At 42.3% G+C, this 12,944-nt stretch overlaps 1 protein-coding gene across 3 annotated transcripts in view; it reads right to left on the bottom strand.

Annotated features, from left to right (window-relative positions):
- SNTG1 (syntrophin gamma 1) overlaps positions 1-12,637 on the bottom strand; it is a 348,105-nt gene extending 335,468 nt beyond the window's left edge. Inside the window, exon 1 of one of the 3 annotated variants that reach the window (XM_075494642.1) lies at positions 12,118-12,637. The gene's annotated coding sequence lies outside the window, so the exon portion shown is untranslated. The remainder of the gene's footprint in view (positions 1-12,117) is intronic. The other 2 variants (XM_075494639.1, XM_075494638.1) reach the window with 2 other exon arrangements.
- Positions 12,638-12,944: the final 307 nt, after the last annotated feature.

Here is a 12,944-nt window from a genome sequence, read left to right as displayed (position 1 = left end):
GGCTTCCCAGCCTGATGAAAACTGAGTTTGCGGTAGAACATCCTCTCCGTGGTCGAGGAAGACAGAGCTGATCCATCCACGCACCATGCCTGTCACGCTCCTACAAAACACCTGCGCTCTTGTTCCAAGCAAGCGCATGCAGGCTGCTAGGGAAATCAGCAGTACGACTGCCATGAGGATTATCCCAAGAACCACTTCTCTATACAGAGAACAACACACACTGTCTCCTTTCCAGCAGCCACAGGACTGAGGAGCCTTCTGATTATGAGCAGCAGTACGTTCACTTCAGATATCTGCCGCGTGTAACACGGCATGTTTTCCATCTTAAAAAATAAAAATAAAAAATTGTACTTTATGACCCATAACAACAACCTTTGTTTTGGATAAATATGCAGGCTTCTTTCCTGGACCCCAGACTTTGGCACAAAAGCTCACTCTGGCTCTTCTCAGTTGTCTTCTTGACTGTGTTAGACAACACTGCACAAATAATGCAGTATATACAAGCAGATGAAAAATCAGAATCATCATTGCTCAAATAATGCAGTATACACAAGCAGATGAAAAATTAGAATCATCATTCACTTAAAATATGAATTTTCACAGTCTAGGAAGTATAACCATGAGAAACCACCTCTAAAAAAAAAAAAAATATACTGGAGTTGAGAGGAAGACCACTTTTTGGTCAACCTCCCATTCACCCAGTACACACAAACAAGACATCACCGGAACCAATGTCACAGAGCATTACTGTGAATATTTAAATGCTAGATCCAGAGACTCTATGTCCAGAGCTTAAATTCACCCCGAGGTATGGATCTATTAGAGAGATGAAAAACAGTGGGACAAATAAGAAGGTAACTGTCCCTTCTCAATTAGCGTTAATTAGTATATCATGGCTAGGCCTCTCTTCATGTTTGGGAACAAGAACCTGGCTATGTCAGTTCCTCAAGCCAGCCTACAGCTGTATATTGCACTGATCTGTGACTTTGCCTACAGTAATTATTTTTATAAATGACTTCTTTATTGATTTCTACTTCCCTTTATTTTAGAGTTTTAAACATCACTCTGGAGATTTGACTTGCAGACTCATGCTAAGTCAAAGGCTGCATAGATAGGTGTTATTGGTATATACAGTTATTCCCAATCCAGAGCTTCTCGCACGTGCACTCACTGTGTTGGATTCGTTTGCAGAGTCAAAAACTCAAAGGTCAAACTGCCCCTAATCTGCATCCCAAATATGCCCCAGTACTGTGAAAACAATTGGCTTGTATAAGAGACCACAATTCTGATGTCTAGCATTACTCTGTGGTACTTAAACGCATGTTTTCAGGTTGTTTCTCGTAATTTCAAAATACAAGAGTGTATTTCAGATCAATGATGTTAAAAAAAATATTTCAAATAAAAGATGGTATTTATGTAATTATACCTTCTTTTTAAGCTAACAAAAAGCCTTGACGAACAAACAGACAGGTGTTTTGGGCAAAACCATAGGTTTTGAACACACAGCAGGGCAGTTTATACACTCATAAATATAGGTTACTACTACAGATGTATACTTTTAAAAACAAAGGACTAGCTTTCCCTGCAGTAGCATCTCCAGCTATTTACAAGCCATAAACCTGCAGAAAGTGACATTTAGCTGTAATTGCAAAACTTCAAAGTACTGCATGGTTTTTGTGAGCTTTTGTGCAGAGGTTTTTCCAGCACTTTAAATGCCTGCAGAGAGAGATTCTATATGTAGGAAGATCTAAAATACTTCCCACCATCCAGAAAAGACAATTCTGCTGCCATAAAATGAGGAATGTAAGTCAATCTTGTGTATCGCTTTGGAACTGAAGTAATACTGACACTTGATCCATGAAAGCAGCCTCCTTCTCATCTACTTTCTCTGAAGCAGAATTAGTATTTAGAAAGCTTAATTTTACACTTTTACAGTTGCCTTTAGCAGTGGTTCCAGCTATTTGTTCCAGCTCTACTTGCTGGAAAGGAAGGTGCCCAGACAATTTTCCTGAGGAAATTAGAATAGTGAAATGAGATCCATAACTCTGCTTAGTCTCCACAGACTTCTGAGCACTGTAGTCTACTGTAAGAACAGGCGTGTGTATGAAGCCCAATTTATCACAGCATTTATCTTGAGCCAGAGACACATGTATATACATGTATAGCAGGGCAAAAAGGAAGAGAAATCCTGATGATGCCACTTTTGCATCTCTCCTAACATGAGACAACCTGAAAACCTCACCAGTTTCCATTTTGCTTCCTGTGCACTAAGAGGCCAATCTCAGATACCCTGAAGAACCAGAGCATCTCAACTACATCCCCAAATGGACACTCAGAAGTGAGTGGTCCGTCTAAGGATGCAACTGAATTCCTGCGCATGAGGTTCTGCCTCAAATATGGGGAAAATATGGGACTTTTGGAGAACAATGACACAGATACAGTCTTTCCCAGACATTTCTCTTACGGACAGGGAACATGCTTCTGGCAGAACTCTTCTGCATGAGTAGCAGGTCCGTACTTCAAGGACGTAATTCTGAATATTACTGAACAATTGCCGTCTTGGGAAGCACCACTTTCCCCTCAAGAACACGGACAGCAGCTCTCTCATCAAACATCTTGCTTCTGTCCTTCTTGCAGTTCTCTCTCTGCTTTGTCTAGAAATGCAGCTATTCACCTTTTCCTCTTTTCAAGGGTCATACATATCCTCTCTCTATCACAGCATAAAGAATGCAAAAGCAAACCCACTGTATTTTTCTGCCTTCTTTCATACGGTCTATTTAGATGTTTATGACCCCAGCTACTGGTGACCTCAGGCTTACAGTCCTACAACCATCAAAGAACCATACAGAAGGCATACTGCTGTATACACATGGTGGTCAGTACTACCATGCAGTAGCTAGCAGGGAAAGTGTTAGTGTCATTTTATGCTCCTGAGAGTCAAAGGTGGCAAAAAAATTCCAGAGTGAAAAACAGCAGAGTTCCCTATCAGTATCCTTAAACACCTACTATCATTTTTTCTAATGAACAGCTGTATGTGACTCTTATCTGCATTTTAAAACACTTAAAGAGCTTGTAGGTCTATCTGCTGAATGGTCATTACTACTGCCCTTCATAACACATTATAAGCCATTAAAAGCTTCTGGTCTACTTGGTAAACATTTCACTGACATAAGGAAAGCTTTATTTAAATTAATTACTTTAAGAAAGAAGTAGGGAAAAGATGCTTATAGGTTTCTTTAAGGTTTTAGTGCTGGGATTCAGAGAATACCTCCTGGATCTACCATAATATGCACAGTTAGGGTGAGGGATTCCCATTCCTATTCCCATTCCTAGACCATCCATCTCTTGCTGCACAAATAGTTATAATGCCCAAGGTCAGCAGCTGCACCACATCTTCTTCTCCTAAGAAAGCACATATAGATATGTTCACCTGCATATGCAGGTTCCTGATTGTGATTTCCTGTGACAACAAGTTATTGTAGCTTGTCCCCTTTGGTACCAGAGGGCACACACTAAGTCTGGGGATATTTCTCAAACAGGCACTTCAGATCAGGTCTTAATCTTTCCCTACTGCTACCCAGTAGAAAACATATTTGATTCTTCTCTGATACATTTTTTCAGGATAGGTAGGCATCACGTTTCTTCATAATGTTTAAGAACATAAACATCTCCTGAAACTGAACAAAGAATAAAACCATCAAAAGGCATTCCTGTTTGAATCTCCTGTAGCAAACACTCTTGTAAGAAAAGTTTGTTAGAAAATAATACAATGTGGTGAAGCAGGTGCCATATTCTGAGGACTGCCTCTTGCAAAAGTGTTGGTCTGTTATCAACTGGAGGAAAACTCTGCCCCTAAAACACAGCATCATGCAATCCTAAACCCCGTTGGGTGTCAGGAGCTTAGCAGGAAGCTGTACCAGCCTGCAAATTCCTCAAATCCATTCTCCTAGGTGCAAGAGTTTCACAGGAGCTTGTCCAGATCACTCTGTTTGGATTCACTACCCACACAAAAACAGGCTGTCGTGAATCTACTGGTTTCACAAAGCTGAAATAAAGACCTAACAAAAAATGCCACCGGAGACTTTCTCCACTGCTCCAATACTGACATCCCATACTTTCTGCCAAACATCTCAGCCGCAAAGCCTGGAGGCTGAGGGAGCAGAGATTCAGGTCCACTGCCAGATGACCGTCTCAGAACTGGATGTCTTCCCCCTGTACTGGCCATTCAGCCACACTGGATATGACTCCTCTTTTCACTCTATTTTAATAAAGCATTTATTCAAGGATCAAGGATTGGTATTTAAACCATTTCCTGAGTTTTACCATCATCCCCAAATTCACTTCACCTACCTAACAGGAATCTGAGGGATATCTCTTTCTCTCAGAATAGCAGACTTCTTCCTTAACCAGATATATCAAACGATCCACATGTTAGTATCTTCCCTGCTTCACAGAATTTCTCATCTTTTGATAAAAAAAACAGTAGTTGTACAGTAGTTATTTTAAGATTATGATCTTGGGCACATTATCAGCTTTTTTAGAGACAATATTCAATACAGCAACAACATAACAGGGTAACATTGGACCAAGCAGGCTTTCTACTCCTCCCCAAATGTGACATAAGGTCTATAGTGTAATATTCTCTACCCTAATTCTAATTTTTCTATATATCCAAACTAGATCCTCAATCTCTTACTTCCTTGCGGAAAACAATAAAGTTGTATCAAGCCAAATTATCATTTTTTGGCAAAAATGAGCTAGTTCAGGGTTGAAAACCGAAAATATACTTAAAAGTAATAAGACCTAAGTAATCTTGTGCAATACTGAAAAAAATGGGTCCATATACAATGTATGAACTTAACAGAAAAAGTCCAATTAATTTCTCTAGATGCTGGATGACATTCTTGTAATTTGCCAAAAGGGAACTGGTCACCAAATATTTTCTCTTCCCATTTCCCAAAACGCTTTTCCACAAAAAAGTATGTCTTTGCTGTCGTTAGACAATTGCAGCTAATATACAATAGCAAAGAGTTAACTGTAAAAGGAAAAATAAAGTCTGATTTCAAAGAGGAAAAGTCATGGACTCAGTCCTGTAAACACACAGTATATAAAGGATAAATATATTAATCTTAATAAAGAGTTGTACATAGACACACAAAAAACTACAGAACCAATTGGATGCAAAATGTACTACATGAGGAAAATAAATAATGCTTGAGATTAACCTTGAGATTTTCATTTCAGGAAAAAGTATCATAATATCATGAAGAGGTTAAAAAAGAAGCAATAAGAGGTACATGAAAGGGCATGTTGTGTCGGAGCACGGCGATAAATGGCAGTATCAAATCACTGTTAACAACTGGATTTCGCCATTAATCAAAGCATGCAATGAATAATCATATAGTCCATCTCCCAAAAACAGGAAGGTGGGGTTTTTTTAAACTAACAAGAAAACTTTGCAAACATATATAGGTATATAAATGGCACTGAGAACATATATAATAACACAACAAAAAAAATGTATCATCAGTGATCAGTAAGATCCGCCCAGATTACTAGAAGGCTATTTAATGTAGTGACAAGGAAAGCTGCTGTATAAAACAGATTAATAAACTGAAATTCAGGCAATTTTAATTAAGACATCCCAAGAAAATAGCCCAGACAACCTCACAACTGTATAAGACGGTAACTTGTGAAAAGAAGCATATGATGAACCATTACTACAGATGCTTAAGAATTACCTAGCTGAAAGACTAATGATGTAGTGTAGAAAGAAATTCTCTACTTGTGCATTCAATTATCCAGGAAGGTCCTTCCTAATCTCAGTGAGTTAAAGAAAACCGAGAGGTGATAATCATCAGATGCTGTCATGATTTCTATACACTTTGCTTGGAAACGTCTAGCCCAGTCACAGCAGGCTTCCCCCAGTAAAATTCCTTCACAGATGTCACTGTATTTGACTGAGAAGTTCCTTCAGCTGAAAAAGCAATAGCGCAGCTATTTTTGCACTTATATTAATAGAGTTGCTCAGTTTGCCGACAGGAAGCCCTGCCACTAACTGCACCCCTGGCAGTGGCCAATCATGCCCCATTCATAACGTGTTAACTGCTCCCGCGCCTCGGAACTGTAACCCCAGTTTGCTTTTACATCCATTCCTCCATGTTATTAAAGCCTAACGCTGATTTTGAAAAGACTACTTTTTATTATATATTACACTCTGTGTTCATAAAGTTGTTTCATAAAAAAGCACAACACATAACCCACAGAATGAGAACGAAGGCACTCCAAATGTTAAAACCCATAGAGACACAGGTCTGACGCTGATTTTTACTCAAAATCTGTCTTCAGTGAAGAGCTCTACACGTGCATCAGTGTGTGTTTTGTTACATGACAAGTGCTCTGCATGGACCAAACTCTTATATTGCCACATAAATGTCTGCCATTTAATAACCCATTAAAACAGTTGTGTGAAGAACTGCGTGTGAATTCTGCCGCATTCAGGAACATACAGCTGTGATACCAACTGGTAATGGATACAGGCAGACAGCTGTGTGTTATGAAACCTAGAGCTGCAAGACAACTGTAGGGCTGATGATTTTCCCCTCCTTTTTCACTTGAAAAAAATCTGATTAACGTAGATCAGTTCTCAAAGGCTGTTTATAATATATACCAAATGATAGGAGAGAGAGAGAGAAGAGAATTCTCTTACAAGCATAATTCTAATTGCTTTACTTCTTTAGGGGTCAAAAGCAAGCCAAAGAAAATCAATGTCCATTTGTGTTGCAGAAGCTGAAACATACAGTTCATTATTCACAACTGTTAAAATAGTCAATCAAAACATTTTGCCATGTAGACTGACTAGAAAAAGCTATCTCTCATAATTCTGAATGAAGATATATTTAGAAATAGCAAAGCATTTCATAAAAATAATTTCAGAAACAATTCCGTAATTAAGAATCAATGCTTTATATTAAGGCAAATATTAACAACCATATTATGTATGAATATCAAAATTCAAGAAGACTTCCGAGAACTCAGTATTATACCTGTTGAAATCACTGACAATTTTACACTAAATTCAACAAAAATAGCAAAATAGTCTTTACATTGTGAAAAGAATCAGCGGGTGGGATTACTATCACTTGTCAGATTCTGTCATCTGTACAGGACAATTTCAAATTCCCTTTAGTTTTTGACAGAAAGGTGAAGAAAAATTGTCATCAACAGCACTCCCATTCTTACTTCTTTATGGATAGCTGTATTCTTTTAAATAAATTTAATATAACAGGTAGAAGGGGAAAAGGCATGTGTTTTGTTTTATTCAAACAGCCTTTGCTCACAGTTAAATGTAAGTCTATTTAAATAATTTGACCCAAAGCAATATAAAGTTTACTTAAAGTCATTTCTAACATATTCAACAAGAAACCCAGTACACTGTCCACTATTTGAACAAATACATTGTTTGAGATTGAACAAAAAATATAATAAATCCAAACTTTAGAATAATCTGATGAATAAACTGTTCCTCCTCTGATAGCATTATCTCAGAAGCTCCAAGCAATTAACGCTTCAGAAGTGTTTGATGTCATCAGCTTTAAAAGCACACATTTGAACCAAAATCTTACCCGACCCAGGAAGGAATACCCAAATCTAACAGCAAGTAACAAATACTTCATAGCAAAAAAATAAAAAAGCCAGCATACTTGAGATCTAGATTATAACTATCTGCAGAATAATCAATTGAGCCAACAATCAATTGCACTCACAGGATCTCTGAAGCCATGAGTTCTTTCACAGACTCAGTATCAGTGCCAGTATTAAAGCAGTAAAACATCAGTGCCTTTACCTCAACCACATCTCACAGAGGAATTTCAGTGGCTGCTGAAAAGCACCCCGCAAGCCCAGTGTCAGACTTTCGCTCTGCTCCAGGGCTTGTTCCACTCCAGGAACATCCACTTCCACCCTCAGAGCAAGACAGACGTGCTGTGTTCAGCTCCTGGAATGGGGGACCTCCTGCTTTTCACACTGGAAGGTACAGCTCAGCCTTCCACAAACCATCCATGCCTCATCATTAAAGTCATTCTGAGTACCTGAGTGGCACAGCAAACCTCGTCCAGCAGTATCACTTATCCATGTTTTGGCCTCACATGCAAAAATGCCACCTTTTAGAACAATTACACATATGTAACTCAAATCTACTATTACTCTCACATTAGTATCAGAGTTAAGAACTTTCAGGGTTTTGTCCAACACTACCCAAAGCAAACTGTAGCACAAGTTGTGAAATTAACGTCATCCCAAACACTCTTCTTGATTAGTCTCCCTCTACCCGTTACTTTAATAAATTGAAGAGAGCAAGTCCCCAGGAAACAACCCAGCCCTTGGCTCCTGCATCACCAGACTCATCACACAACTGAGCGTCCCACCTCTTTTGGCCAACTTGAGCTAATTATTGAAGAGAAGGCTCAGAGTCCCAAACAACAGTGACAGCCATATCTGAAGTGCGCAGTGGAAAAAAGCTTTGTTTCCATATCACGTAGCTCCTCTACTTCATAAGGAGTAAACATATCACCCACTAAATCAATCTCTCAAGATGGATAATAATTTCTCCCTTGGATAATTAAATATATATGTGAATTTCACTGGCTGTGTCTCCACTGCATTCCCTGGCATTGATTACAGCTGTAACTTTGAGGCATGATGTTTTGGTTTGTTTTTTTTTTTTAAGTATGCTTTCTCTCCTTCCTCTGATCTGCAACAGGAATGCAGAAAATTTAGTTTGGCCACAACGACAGTAAGGCTTTCTGACTCTTGCAGTTACGGTAGGTAAAACTCAGGGCAAATAAAGAAGGTCGGCTGTGTAATTATGCCGATACAGAAGGTCGGCTGTGTAATTATGCCGAGCCAATGTCACAGAATACTGCCAGAGCTACATGTTGATGCAGCAGACTCAAATTGGGATTCAACCCACCCATATCCAGTCCTCTCCCTGGAAACCTGAACTGAAAGCACAGCCATGAGAAGGGCCAAGAAAGACTACACATTAAATCCATTTGACATTTCTTATTATTCGCTACAACTTCTTACCTTTTTAACAATGCATGCAAGCAAACCTGGTGATGACTACTGGTAAGAAATACTGACACTATCGCAGTTGTCCTAGCAGCTGAGACACAAGGACCAGTGCTAAATTACGAGCATGAAGAAATGGTACTTATCTGAGCACTTCAGAGGGAAGAACTGAGAGCAGACTACCGCTCTTCTTTGTTTGTTTGTTTTAATATTTGATTTAAGATGAATAAATAGAAATGACACACTCAGTTGGGTTGGGCTGACTAGAAAAACCATGTTGATATGTTTAATTTTGCCTACAGGTCTTTCCGTCAGTTCATGAAAGTTATGCCTGACAAGCCAAACAGCATGTCTGAGCAAACATGAAAAAAATCAGGAAAGGAACATAATCTCTGAGCTTGCCCTGAAATTTCTGAATCAACTCAACATCTTCTGTATTAGAGATTTGCATAGTATTAAAATAAAAATGCATGCTATAAAGTTGAATATACTGTACTTTGGAAAGCTTTGATTCAAAAGATACAAGCAAACTGGGATACAGACCATTAAAGAGGATACTAGAATAGCCTTACAGTGAACTGTATGATGGCCGCTCCTGAGTTTTTAAAATTAAGAACTACACACATTTTAAACTGAAGTATAAATATGCAGAAAGGCTTTCTGACAAGCACCAAGTAAAAGATAGAGAAAATGTGTGAAGATAAAGGGGTTTGATTAATAGCTTAGAAGTTGTCATTTTGTCAATATATCCTTAAAGATCTCAGATCTTACCTTGCCCTTTCTTTTCAAGTTTCTAACAGAAAAACAAATGTTTCTTTTTTTCTGTCAGACCCTGTGAAAACTCAGTTCTTTGGCCATGTAACAGAGTGAAAACCTGGCTGTAAGTGAAAGTCTAGAGCAGCATGTTCTTTAATCCAGTGACAGAGACCTTCATTAGATTATCTCATAGCTATGGGACAAGATACTGCAAAAGCCAAATGATACATCATTAAATTACGCTTTCTTCCTCTCCAGGCAAAGAGCGAGTATAGCATTAGATTAGTTTGAAGCACTAAAAAGAAAAGGAAGAAAAGGGCTCTATAACATGCATCAGAAGTGACCACAGCTGATACAATTTTTAGTACCCATTTATTTACATAATCAGGTATAAGCAGTTACTTATGTTAATTGTGGAAACCATGAATGTAACATACAGCCCAAATGAATTCCAGATCAGTGCATGCTTCAGTGTTCTGTGATCTCCCTTGCACATGCCTAGTGAAAGCCTGCCACTCTGCAACAGAGGAAGGAATTACTACAAGAAAACCATAGGCAGACTTTGCTAAAAACTATACTTTTTTTGATATGACACAGAAGCAGCTGAGTGTTTTAAGTAATGGACAGGTTTGCGTCCCACTGTCTAGCAACAGTTATTTCAATTGTGTTTCACAGTATCTGCAGAGAGTCAGAAATACGAACCACTGGAAAGCTCTCCATAAACTGCGCTGAAACAAATGACATTCCCCTCAGCCAGCTTACCCACAGTGAGCTTCATCCACCATTATGGGAAAGGCTTACTTTATCTTCCTGCTAAAAACTTGAGTTAGTTACACATTCACAGTACTGCCATCCCAACATCTTTTAATCTTATTATGTCAATATTGCATCTATGTAAAAATGTGTATTTCGGTACATATTCGGTACATCTCTTGCTGCTGACAAAGCGAAGTGCCTTAACCTGGGAAGCTCTGAGATCGCCACGCACACCCACACACCCTTTTGCTAGAGATCTCACTGATTAGAAAACGAAATATCCAAAACTCAACAGACATTTCACGCACAGTGACATTTCTGCAGGAGCATATGCTTCCAACATTGCAACTTCTACTTTCATCACTATTAGCAAGTTATTTCCCCAAGTTATTTCCCACACATATACCATGCCCCTGCTGAAACTACCACATTCACTGGAACTGACTGAGCTCTTAGTGAAATGTCAGAGCTTAGCTATAAATCTGTGTAAATGCTTTTATTCTGTGCTACTTTCGTGTTAGACCAGAGCGTACATCAAGGTCACTATAAAAGATTGGAGTTTTCAGGCTCATAGAGAAGACACCAAGGAAATCAATAAGAGCAAACTTAATTAAACACTGTCTGAAGTTCTGTCTTCTCCCAAACCTGCCCAGAATTCACATCTCTATCCCCTGCATTTCACAGACAGGTGTTTCACAGATACGGGAAGGCAGGCTGCTTAGCTTACACGCTATCAGTGCTGAAAGGTGAAGAGGAGAATTCATTCTTTGCAGTGTGACAGGAATGCTCTGAGCTCTCTGAGTTTTTAGCAAGAGATTACAGCCCCATGGGCCTCCTCCTTTGAAGTGGAGTTCCTCCCAGAGCAGAATTAGTCCCCTGCCTGCAAACCGTGCTCCATATACTGAAATAAATTACAGTCAACTTTTTGTTTCACGGCAACATCAAGTATTGCAATAAATATCCACAGGCTAAAAGTAAGCAAACAAACAAGGCTGGGCAAACCATATCCTCACAGCAAGAGCATCTCCAAGAAAATCACCAGGTAGGGCACAAGAAAGTTAAAGGCATAAAAATCAAAACTCTGGCTTCACTATCTTAATCCGTAAGTGGGTCTGAAAGGTTAACACGCACCCTGCCTCTCTCCTACAAGAAGCACTGAGGGAAAGCAATTAAGAGACTCCTACAATTCAGTTATAGCTCAGCACAAAGGAGAAGGCATTTTATATTAACGCCTATAAGAAGGCATCATCTCTTACAGTTGCAGAAGTGGGAAGCACCGGGACACTGTGCTTCCTTCCCGGCTTCCACGCCGCAGCACCGCACCGGCGGGATGCCCGCGGCAGACTCCGGCAGAGTTGGAGCCGGGCTCCCCCGCAATCCCAGCCACGAACCTCCCGCACCTAAACGCCTGAAAACTGCCGCTGGCGCCGCCGACCACCCTGCCTCCGAACCGGGAGCGGCCAACGGCTGCAAAAAGAAGTCGCTCGAGACGAAGGTAGCGCGGCGAAAAGACAGCAGCAAAGGGGCACTTACTTGCCTGTACACCACCGCCGGGCGACCTCCTCGCAGCTGGTGAAACGCTGTGCCGCTCGTCCTCCTCGGACCGCCGCTCCGCGCTATGTCCAAAATATTTCCACAGGGCGCCGGCACATCTCCGGGCTCAGCCGGAACGCGCAGAGAGCCCGGCCGCCGCGCCCCCCAGCCCCGTGCCCATGGTGCCAGCCACAGCCCCGGCAACTCGCGCCCCTTCCCGCCGGCGCTACCTCGGGGGCGGGCCGCCGGCTAGCACGGCATCGCACCCAAGCCGCCGCCGCCGGCTCAAACTCCGCCGCCGCGCCGACGGGGAGCGAGGGGCTCCCCGCGCCCTTCCCGGAGACGGAGCGGGGGCGCCGGGCGGGGGAGTGCGGGGAGGCAGCGCCGCCCCTCCGCGGCGGCGAGCGGGCAGGCGAGGCGAGGCGAGGGGAGGCGAGGCGGCACGCCGCCGCCACCGCGGCCGCAGCCAGCCGCGGCGATGCCGGCCCCGCCCGGGACCCCCGCCTGCCCCCCCCCGCCGCTCCCGGGGCGCTCCGTAACGCCGCCCCGCTGCCGGTGCCACGAGATCCGGTGACGCGCAGCCCTCCCGCGGCCGGCCCCCGCGGCGGAGCGGGGCAGCGGGCGCTTAGGCGGGGCGCCGCGCCTCACGGGGGCCGCCTCCGGCGGGCAGCGGGCGGCTCAGCCGGGCCCGCCGGGGGACCGCGGCCCTCCCGCCGCGCCCGGCCCGGCCGGCGCCCTCCGGCGGGCGGGGGCAGCGCGCTCCCGGCCTCGGCGCCGCTGGAGCGGCTGGCCCGCCGGCGGGCGGCGGTGTCCCCCCGGGCCGCGGG

Source organism: Mycteria americana, chromosome 2 (assembly GCF_035582795.1).
Source record: "Mycteria americana isolate JAX WOST 10 ecotype Jacksonville Zoo and Gardens chromosome 2, USCA_MyAme_1.0, whole genome shotgun sequence".
Classification (NCBI taxonomy): Eukaryota; Metazoa; Chordata; class Aves; order Ciconiiformes; family Ciconiidae; genus Mycteria; species Mycteria americana.
The sequence above is the reverse complement of the archived record's forward strand: the minus strand, read 5'-3'. Positions and strand labels throughout refer to the sequence as shown.